Source organism: Peromyscus californicus, unplaced genomic scaffold (assembly GCF_007827085.1).
Source record: "Peromyscus californicus insignis strain IS unplaced genomic scaffold, ASM782708v3 Scaffold_7__1_contigs__length_154581171, whole genome shotgun sequence".
NCBI classification, from domain to species: Eukaryota; Metazoa; Chordata; class Mammalia; order Rodentia; family Cricetidae; genus Peromyscus; species Peromyscus californicus.
Genome location: NW_026294595.1, coordinates 147,954,114 through 147,963,426, shown reverse-complemented (window position 1 = coordinate 147,963,426; position 9,313 = coordinate 147,954,114).

Here is a 9,313-nt window from a genome sequence, read left to right as displayed (position 1 = left end):
TGTGTGTGTGTGTGTGTGTGTGTGTGTGTGTGTGTGTGTGTGTGTGTGTGTGTTTCAGCTAGAATTGGACTGAGCTGTACAGCCTGTGACAGGGTGTGTCATCAAAGGTCATGACACACAATCCTCCTCTGGTCACTCCTCAGCACTGTGGTGCACTCCTGTCTATGAAGTGTCCCCTCAGAGTTGACACCATAGTGTCATACACACTCAGCAGGTGCCCTACAAGGCTGTGACCTGCATGCCACTCAGAGATGAGGGTTGTCTCAGGCTCCACCTGGGAAGGCTGCCTCTGCATGCTTCCTCCTTGGGAGTGATCACAACCCAGTTCTTCAGAGACAGGGTCACTATGTTTGGGGTCCTTGGCTGGAAGCCACCCTCTGTTCTGCTCTATGGGCCTCTCTGGCCATTTGTTTCCTTGAAGCAGGCAATTTGAGAAGGCCACAGAGGGTATCTGCTGGGGAAACAGAGGTCACAACCTTTGGTAACCAATCATGAGCCAACAGTCTTCCACCGTGGGGGAAGGGCCCTGGCAGGGCTGGAGTGCCAGCAGGAGTCCCCTTCCACCCATCTAGGACACACGTGTCAACCAGAGAGTGAGAAAACAGGCAGACTTCTGGGAGATGTGGGTGACAGGAGCGTATTGTCACTGAGTGCTTGATGCAGGGAATTGCTTGCATCTGGCCTGGGCATGGGCCTCCTGCCTGTACTTGATCAGTGGACATCACAGACAACTACGTGGGAGTGGGCTGGGGGGTTGGCGGGGAGCCTTGGCTTCTGTGACACTTCAGGCAGTGGGTTTATTTCCTGTTTGGGGTTCCCTATTTTTTTTTTATTAACCTGAGAGCCATTGACTGAATGTTCCTTGCTGTGGGATGTCTTTCTGTACGCTGTGAATATGTGCTGCTCTGATTGGCTGATAAATAAAGCTGCATTGGCCTATGGCAGGGCAGGATGGAGCCAGGCAGGAAAATCTAAGAGAGACAGTGAAAGGAAAAGGAGAGAGGGGAGAGATACCAAACCGCCGTCCAAGGAGCAACACGTAAAGGCACACAGGTAAAGCCACGGAACACATGGAGATACATAGATTAATAGAAACGGGTTAATCTAAGATAAAAGCTTATAGCCATAGGCCATAGAGTTGGTAATTAATACAAGCCTCTGAGTGGTTATTTTATAAGTGACTGTGGGACCACAGGTGGAATTGTCCGACTGCTGGGCAAGGTAGGATCAGAGAAATTATGGCTACATTTCCTAGCTCGGGTTTGGGGGTCCAGTGACAGCATAGATTTGAAACTTCTGTCCTGCTTCTTCCTGGAATATAGTCTGCCTTTCTACTGCTGTGATAGGACATTGTGACCAGAAGCAACTCGGGGAGGAAAGGGTTTATCAGCGTACAAGTTCTGATCACAGCCCATCACTGAGGGAAGTCAGGGCAGGACCTGGAGGCAGGAGCTTAGACAGGGGCCATGCCGGGGTGCTGCTTACTGGCTCACTCACATGGCTTGCTCAGTTTTCTTTTATCCTTTCTTTTCCTTTCTTTCCTTTCCTTTCCTTTCCTTTCCTTTCCTTTCCTTTCCTTTTCTTTTCTTTTTTTTCCAAGACAGGGTTTCCTGACTGTCCTGAAACTCTCTCTGTAGACCAGGCTGGCCTCATACTCAGAGATCTGCCTGCCTCTGCCTCCTGAGTGCTGGAATTAAAGGTGTGTGCCAATCACCTGGCTTCTGTTTGCTTTCTTAAACAACCCAGGACCACCAGCACAGGAGTAGCAGCACCACAATACATTGGGCCCTCCTCTATCAATCATTAACTGCAGCTTGATCTATGGAATTTTTCTCAACGGTGGTTCCCTCTTCTCAGATGATTCTAGCTTGTGTTAACAAAAGACTAAGTAGAACAGCTATAGGGAATATATTTTCTCTCTTTCTCTCAGCAACACACACACACACACACACACACACACACACACACACACACACACACACGAACCTTCTGACAGGTGTCCATGGAGACAGAGAGGGTCCTTCAGTAATCTGGGAATAGTTCCCTCTGCATCTGATCTTCAACTGGAAAAGCAGGAGCAGAGCGGGCCTCTTCTGAAGTGGGACAGGTTCTGTGTATCTCCGTGGTGAGTCACCGAGTGTGGAGCAGGCTGTGCAGGGTGACAAGACAAAGCTGGAATCTGTTGGTCAGGCGGGAGGCCCTGGGGCTTTGATCTTAGACATCCTGCCTCTTGGCATCTTCTAACCTAGCCACAGGCCAAGGAAATAAACGGAGAGTGCTTCAGTGCAGAGACTCACGAGGAGAGCTTTGATCTGGCCCCTTCCCTCAATCCCCACGGCTAGTCCCTGAGCCCATGGCTCCTCTTCTGTTGATGTGGGGGGTGGCAAGTCCTCTGTTGTGGGAGCCATTTAGAGCCTAAAGTACTGTCTTAGTTACTGCTCTATTGCTGTGAAGAGACACTGTGACCACTCCAAAGGAAAGCATTTATTTGGAGCTGGCTTACAATTTCAGAGGTTTAGTCCATTATCATCATGGTAGGAAGCATGGTGGCATGCAGGTTGACATGGTGCTGGAGAAGGAGCTGAGAGTTCTACATCTGAATCTGCAGGCAGCTGGAAGAGAGACACTGGGCCTCCTAGCTTGGGCTTTTGAAACCTGAAAGCCCACCTTGAGTGACACACTGCCTCCAACAAGGCCACACCTCCTAATCCTTCTCAAGTAGTGCCACTCCCTGATGACTAAGCATTCAAATATAATGAGCCTATGGGGCCCTTCCTAGTCACACCACCACAGGTATTGAGCAGCACTCCTGGCCTATGGGGGCCATTCCTAGTCACACCACCACAGGTATGCACACCACCTCCTGGCCTATAGGGATCGTTCTTATTCAGATCACCAGAGGCGTCAAGCAGCACTCCTGGCTGCTCCCCACTCAGTCCTGTTTAGCAGTGCTTTGCCTCAGTTTCCACAGCCAATGACTCCCCCGGACATTGTTGAAGCCTGTGGGCTGTGAGACAGAGGACCATGCCTCTGCTTGAGAGCAGTCAGGCTAAGCTGGTGGGTGTCATTTTGTCACTCTGCGTTCAGCCTGTCACCTTCCCTCATGACTGTTTCTCCTGGCTGCAACCAAAGGCCCAAGGAGCAGCCGAAGGGGGGAACGGTTGGCGGTGGCTCATGGCTTGAGGGGACATAGTCCATTGTGACAGGGAAGGCGGCAGGAATGAGGAGCTCTGGTCACACTGCATCTGTAGCCAGGAAGCAGAGAGTAGCCCAGAAGTGAGGCCACAAAACCTCACAGTCCCTCCAGCCACCTACTCCCTCTGGTGAAGTGCCTGAGTTGATCCCCGAGGCTGACTCCGTATGTTGTCCTCTGACCTTCGCATGTATGCACAGCAAGGTGTGCTCTCACGTGCATGTGTGGATACACACACAAAACAAACAAGTGAAAATGTGGAAAGGAATTTCCCCACCAAGTCTTCATCTCACTCAGTCAACAGGAAGCTGACTCTTCTCCGTTACTTTGAATGGGCAGGTCTTCGTTTCTCTCCTGTGGTCTCTGAACACTTCTGGGGTTCCACGGGGCTTGGATTCCAACTTGACCTCTGTGTTCCACAGGCAGACACACCCCGGTTTTGCCAACTCTACCTGCCCACCAGCTGACATTTCTAGAGCTCTGTGTCTCTGCAGGGGCCTTGGTCTCTCCAGAGTCCTGTGTCTCTGCAGGGGCCTTGGTCTCTCCGGAGTCCTGTGTCTCTGCAGGGGCCTTGGTCTGTAGCAGGAAGCTTAAAAGTTCTTATTAATAAAATCAAACCTGAGGCCAGTTATTGGGGTGAAATGCTGGAAGGTCAGAGAGACAGAACAAGCCACAGCTAACCTCACCTGGCCAACTTCTCAGCTGGTCTTGTTTCCTCAGACTGGAAGCCTCTGTGTCCTCATATCCGAATGGCTCTCAGCTGAACTGTGCTGCTAGAAGCCTGAAAGCTTAACCAGCCAAATGCTTCTAGTTTCTGGTTCTCACGCCTTATATACCTTTCTGCCTTCTACCACCATTCCCTGGGATTAAAGGCTTGCTTTCTGGGATTAAAGGCGTGTGTCACCATGCCTGGCTATTTCCATTGTGGCCTTGAACTCACAGAGATCCAGAGGGATTTCTACCTCTGGAATGCTAGGATTAAAGGTGTGAGTGCCACCATTTTCTAGCCTTTGTATCTAGTGGCTGTCTGTTCTCTGACCCCAGATAAATTTATTAGGGTACACAATATTTTTGGGAACACAATACCACCACATTGGTCTCTCCGGAGCCCTGTGTCTCTGCAGGGACCTTGGTCTCGGCCAGCAGAGGCCTCTTCTGCACATTTGGTTTCAATTCCCAGAACTCTTGCTGTCCTGATGTCCCGATGAGATAAAGCCACACACATGTGAACTGAAGCTTGAGTGAGCTGGGAAAGCCAGGGTGAGTGAGAGGAAGTGTTGGAACCACCCCTCTCCCACGTTCTCGGGTGTGCAGTTCACCTTGGGTGAGGGTGAGGGAGCTGGGGGCGGTCTGCCTGGCAGAGTCCCTCTGCTGAGCTCCTAAGAGAGGGAAGTGAATGATGCGGACCACCCAGAATGGGGGGCATGGGGAGGGGTGGCCCTTCTGAACCCAGGATGTAGGGAAGGGGTCCAGAGGCTATAAATGGGTTCAGGGATCAAGGGGAAGAATTCACACACAGACACACAGATACAAGACACACAGGTGTGTGCATGTGTGCAAACACATGCACACACTCAGACACAAAAACACACACATCACACACACACATACAAACACATACGGACAAAGACAGATACATACACAGATGCACACAATTACAGACACAGACAGACAGACACAGACATACCCTACAGACTCCTACAAAATCTTTATGCCCCTGCACAGGGAATGCTATCAGATAGCCGGTTCTACAAATAACGTTAGTCTTTTGCATTTTTGAGTGAAATCCATTTTTTAAGTGTGCGGACACCATGAGGGACCAGCGCAGGGCAATGGCTGGCCTGTAGAGGCTGTGAGCTGCAGGTTCTCAGCTCCAGGCGGCAGCTTCCGGTTTCTCAGATTTACCCGAGTGCTGACTAATCTCGTGTCCTGGCTTCCTTTGGTGATGAACAGCATGACCAGCAATACGGAACATAGCTGAAGAAACTCCTTCCTTCCCAACTGGCTTTTTGGCCCTGATGTTTCGCCCCAGCAATAAAAACCTTGAATAAGACATCCTTGACTCAGGGATGTGTACTCTCTCTCTCTCTCTCTCTCTCTCTCTCTCTCTCTCTCTCTCTCTCTCTCTCTCTCTCTCACACACACACACACACACACACACACACACACACACACAGTGACCAGAGGTTAACAACAGGTATCGTGTCTTTTTTAGTCGTTCTTTGGCTTATATTTTGATACAGAGCTGTCACTGAACCTGGAGCTCACAGATTCAGGTAGACCTGCTGGCCATCGAGCCCTGGATATCCTCCTGTCTCAGCCTCCTTGCACTGAGCTATGAGTACATGGCGCTATGCCTGGTTCCTTATGTTAGTACTGGGAATCAAATCCAGGTCCTCATACTCGTATGACAAACATTTATCAACTGGCCCCATATTTGTTATTTACTGAACGCCGACTATGGACCAGACACAGAGATAACAGGGTGACAAATCCTAATACCCAGTTCTCATGACAGCCCTGCAAAGTGGGGAAACTGAGACTTGGGGTACAGATTGTCCTTGTCCTTAGGTAGTTGACATATTTCCCAAGCCCCAGTTTACTCAGCTGTAGCAGTAGCAGATGATTAAAGCTCCTGAAGGGCTGAAGAGAGCAGGCACACAGAAGAGGCCTGTGTCCCCCGGCAATGGTCATTTGCTACAGGTTGAACTGCATCCCTTGAACGTGGCCTCCTGAGTTCCTATTCTGAGGTTCCAGCCCTGCAGCTCCAGAACTTTACTGCAAAGCAGAGCTGATACAGTTGCAATCTGTTAAGAGTAAGCCAAGACCATGCTGGACTAGAGTGGGCCTGACCCCAACATTTCAAAGGGGAGATGTGGGCCCAGGAAAAGGGCATAAGAGAGACCAGGGGGCTCCAGAAGCTTTGAAGAGGCTGTGTCCAGACCCTTTCCTGGGATCTTTGGAGAGAGTTAAGCTCAGCTGCAGAGGCCTGAACTGGGATAGGTTACTCGCAAGAACTATTAGAGGGTAGAATTCTGGCCTATGGCAACACCACCCGAGTGTGACAAATCACACCTGATCTAGGAAGCTACACAGGGTTAGGCCTGTTCGGTGTGAGAATGGGAGAGTGTAGTTCTGGTGTTTGTGTCTCTTATGGTGTCTGATTTGGGGACCAGAAGGCAGATTCTTAACTCTTTCTTGGAGGTTTGGTCAGACACCTGGACCTTAAACCAGGGGAGTGGAACACTGTCCCCCAACCCCGGACAACACTGGTGGTGACCAAAACGGAGTGCAGAAGGAATCTGAGGTGAGGGACTCTGGGTACTGGAGTGTGAGGCCCCCACGCTGGCCTCTCTGGGCTCTGCTGGGATTCAGCTGATTGGTTCTATACTCTCTTTCTTTTCTTTTCTTGTTTTGTTTTTTGAGACAAGGTTTCTCTGTGTTGCTTTGGAGCCTGTCCTGTCCTGGAACTAGCTCTGTAGACCAGGCTGGCCTCGAACTCACAGAGTTCTGCCTGCCTCTGCCTCCTAAATGCTGGGACTAAAGGCGTGTGCCACCACCGCCCGGCCTTATACCCTCTTTCTAAGGGACATTGATGATGTCTCCAGACATTCTGGTTGTCACAGTTAGAGGACAGAGCAAGAAATTGCTGACCACCCTAAGGGGATCACTCAGGACAGCCCAACCACAAAGAATAATCTGTTCCTGTTAATAGCAAAGCCATGGCTGAGACATCCTGCCTCAGATGCCACACAGGAGGAACCCCATCATGCTTCCATCCTGCCTGGCAACCTGAGCCAAGCCTCAGGCCCCCTTGTTATACTTGTCAGTCACAAGCTGCCCAAGAACCATGCCAAACCTCTGAAAGACCACATGTCTCAGACCATGACCTAGCACGGGACAGAGCAGCCCCATTCTTCTTCTGCCCCAGGTCCCAGGCTGGTCTCTCAGTCTTCATAACAAGCACATGGTGGGTCTCTATGAAGAAGTCCCGGAACATTCTTTGGTTCCTCAGCCCCTCCCCAGCTTTCCCATGGTTATACTTAGACATTTATTCTCATGGTTTTTCTATCAATTTTAGCTCTTGTACCCGCCCCCCCAGCCCCAGGCCTGCACATGCTCGGTGCTAAATAAACATTGGCTGAATACGTGATTCCTTTGCTCCCTGCCCTCACTGTGGAGGATCCAGAGATAAAGCAGTGTCTGCTCAGAGCTGAAGAGAGGAGGGGGCAGAGAACCAGTAGGGGCACTAAGGCACCTCCACACACCCCAACCTCGAGATGCAATAAAAATGCAGATGGGAAAATAGGTGGATTTGTGCATCTGGGCATGCATGGATGCATGGAATGATATTTAGGGAGGGATCAACCGGCAGACGCAGGGAAGCAGAGGCGGAGCGTGGAGACAAACACAGATGCGGCCATCTGTGGAAGGACTCCCTGTTGGGCGTACATAATCCATTAAGGCGGAGAGCATGAAGCCAGCAGCAGTGCCACATGAGCTCATTCCCAGAGAAGGTCAGTGGGAGAGCCTGCAAGGAACTGCTAATCCCATCGTGGGTTCCTGTGTGAAGAAAGGTTAGGCAAACACGCTCGGGAAGGGCCCCTTTCACCCAGGGGTGGCTCAAAGAGACACTCTTTTCTTCTGTACTTGCTCCAGCAACTCCAGAAAATTCCACCTCGGTTTAATTAGAAAACAAAGTCTTCCCCTGCTTCTCTAGCTGCACTCTCAAGGCAGCTCTGTGGCAGGTGTCACACGTAGAAGGGAATGAAGGGCCGAGGTGCCTTCCCCAACCTTGACGTTGGTGACCATCTTAGATGATAAATGCACTCACAGGCTTCCTGCAGCCCGTTGTCCTTGGCTTCTAGGAAGGTGTGTACTGTATGTCTTTGGAGCACACCTCCTTCACAGATGGCTACTTTAGGGGTGCCACAGGCTTCAATAATGACTTGGAGTCCCTGGGAGACTTAATGGAGGAGGTGCAATACTGAATGTCAAGGTCGCAGACAAGTACTTGCCAGGTTGACTCGCCTCTCAGTGCATGGTGGCAAGGAACTGCCCTGGGGTAAACCAAGACTCCAGTTCTGGTGGCGTTACTGGGTCTGTGGACGACCTGCGTCCACACTGGTGGACAAACACACTTCTTTCCAAATCCATGCTTCTCTGTCTGGGCACCTTCATGGCCTCCTTTCTTCCTAGCCAGGAACTCACGTTCACTTCAGGGTGACCTTCAACTTGAGACCTCTTTGTCTCAGGTTCCCGAGCAGCTGGGAAGACAGGGCAGTGCCCCTGGGCCCAATTTTTAATTTTTCATCTCTTTTAATAAACAACGTTGTGATTTTTTTTTCACGTAGCTAAGCTGAAGAGGGGGTCATCCCTGGATGGTGGGGTCCCTGCTGTGAGGAGCCTGGATTCCTGGAGAGGGACTGGAGGGAAATCAGGCACACTTGCTTCTTCTGTTCTCCCGAGTTGTGTCTTCTCCTCCACTGAGTTTGGCCGGAGCTCTTTGCCTTTGCACACACACCCCCAGTCAGTTTCTGCTCAGTGTGCTGACATAACACAAAAGCCCAGGCATCAAGGCCTGGGATGGATTGTTCTTGCGACTCTTCATGGCATGTAAGTAGTTGGATGTGAGGTTCACTCCCTAGCAAAAAAAAGCAAATAGAACCCAAGAGCTCCCTCTGGAACATTCTCCCAACTGTGTCTGCTTTTCCCTATGTAGCCTAAGCTGGTGGCCAAACTTTTGATCCTCTGGCTCAGGCTCCTGAGGGCAGAGGTGGCAGGTGTGACCCACGCGCAGCTTCTTGGGGTTTTCTAACCTGTGACAAGAACTGGATTTTTAAGTGATTCTTAGAGATGTAAACACACACACACACACGCACTCATACACACATACACACTTTCTGTTTAATTCAGTGGCATTGATTGAATTTATAGTGTTGTACAAGCATCACTCCTGTCCATTTCCAAGACTGTTTCGTTGTCCCCAATGGAAGTCGTGCTGATGGAGCAGTGGCTTCCCACCCCACCTCTGCTCACTGCTCATCTGCTCTGTGAGTCTGAGAGAAATGTGAAGGATTTGTCCTGTGTAACTGATTGACTTTATTCAGTACAAAGAGG